This window comes from Papaver somniferum, unplaced genomic scaffold (genome assembly GCF_003573695.1).
Source record: "Papaver somniferum cultivar HN1 unplaced genomic scaffold, ASM357369v1 unplaced-scaffold_128, whole genome shotgun sequence".
Classification (NCBI taxonomy): domain Eukaryota; kingdom Viridiplantae; phylum Streptophyta; class Magnoliopsida; order Ranunculales; family Papaveraceae; genus Papaver; species Papaver somniferum.
Genome location: NW_020621936.1, coordinates 10,310,011 through 10,312,093, shown reverse-complemented (window position 1 = coordinate 10,312,093; position 2,083 = coordinate 10,310,011).

The following is a 2,083-nucleotide window of genomic DNA, read 5'->3' as shown; positions in this document are numbered from 1 at the left end:
AATCCTCGTGTATCATGATGATTTTTAATTTCTCCTAGCATAGTGGTTAATTTGCTTGAACTAGTATTGAACTTTTTCAAGTCATCTTCCAACATCTTGATTTTATCAAGAGCAGCAACTAAATCAGCCTCAAGATATTTTTTCGAGCGAAAAAACGCTTTCTCTGTCATCAAAACTTGCTTGTTGGGTTGCAAGTTTTTCTTCTAACACGAAATACTTTTGATAAAGATTATCACATTTAAGTGACTTCATACGTAGGTTTTCCTCAGAATCCTTGAGGATCGATTCGTTAGAACGATTCGAAACATAAACACCCACGTAACATCTTCTCAATTTCTTGTTTGTACGACAGAGATTAGTCTAAAAAGGTGTGACATGAGAGGTTGTCATCTTTTTCTTTTCCAATGAATTCAAAAGCTTAACATACTCCGAGACTTCCTCATCAACGTCTCTATCAATATCTGAATCACCTTCATCAGAGAGTTCATCCAACTGTTCTTCTAGGTGTGTTTCCCAGACTTCAACAGATTCTACATTAAGAGAATGTTTGGATATTGACCTAGATGTGACGGTTCTCTCAGGTAAAACGAAGCTTTCAGAATTATCTGGTGTTTTCTGAATTGGAACGTTATCAGAGATAGACTCGTACATAATCAGATCGCTACAAACACAGACTTATAAGGTCTTTAACGTGTTTGCCTGCTCTGATACCAATTGAAAAAGCGGGGGTCTAACAACACCACCCAATATTTCGCTTAGCAATCTGTATGGACAAACTCCGAAATACTTTGCTAGAGAATCAACTAGACAGTCAGACTCAATCTAGATAAAAAGTATCTCAAGGAGTTATTATCTCAATCTCTCGATTTCATCCTTACTCAAGCAATTAGAAATCTGCGAGTCTTTATCAAAGAGAGATAACTTGGACGGTACCAAAGACCAATGTCCAAGGATCAATCAACTACAATCAACAACCAAAGGTTGGATTAGAGAAGTTGATGATCTTAACGCACAACCTATATTATTTAAATTATATAAAGTATAATGCGGAAAAGAAATAACACATACACCAGAAGTTTTGTTAACGAGGAAACCGCAAATGCAGAAAAACCATGGGACCTAGTCCAGATTGAATACACATTGTATTAAGCCGCTACAGACACTAGCCTACTGCAAACTAACTTCGGACTGGACTATAGTTGAACCCCTATCAGTCTCCCACTGATATAAGGTACAGTTGTACCCCTACGCCTCTGATCCCAGCAGGATACTACGTACTTGATTCCCTTAGCTGATCTCACCCACAACTAAGAGGTTGACCGAGCTATTCTATAACACGTTGATTATCGCACGCCTTCGTTTTGGTAGCCGCATAGGGAAGGCCAGCATGGCATGGGACCAAGGCAAATGGAAAGGACAGTCTTGGCATGTGGCGCGGATGGCTTGGCATGGGGGTACCAAGGCCATGGCGCGGTTGTTTGGCGTTGTGGGGCCAAGGCAAGGTGACGCGGATGGCTTGGTATGGTGGGGCCAAGTCCATGGAGCAGACGTTTGGCACGGTGGGGCCAAGTGTTTGGGCGTGACCAAACTAGGGTATGGTGTTTGGGCCAAAGGTTACCATGCGTTGGCTGGCGACCTTGGATGGCTAGGATTTGCTCCTGGGATGAAAAGATGATCGTAGATGGACGCATGCCTCTGATTGGCGCAAGGTAGTTGGCGCGGCAAGGTGACATGGCGCGGCATTACCTTGGCGTGGTTTGGGCGTGACCAAATTAGGGTTTGGGCCAAAGGTTGCCATGCGTTGGCTGGCGACCTTGGACGACTAGGATTTTCTCCCAAGATTGAAAGATAGTCGTTGATTGTTGCATGCCTTTGTTTTAGCTGCCGTGAAGGGAAGGCCATCATGGCATGGGTTAGGCGCGACAAGGTGGTTGGCGTTGCAAGGTGATTGGCGCGACATGCCTTGGCGTGGTTTGGGGGTGACCAAACTAGGGTTTGGGCCAAAGGTTGCCATGCGTTGGCTGGCGACCTTGGACGGCTAGGATTTTCTCCCAAGATTGAAAGATGGTCATTGATTGTTGCA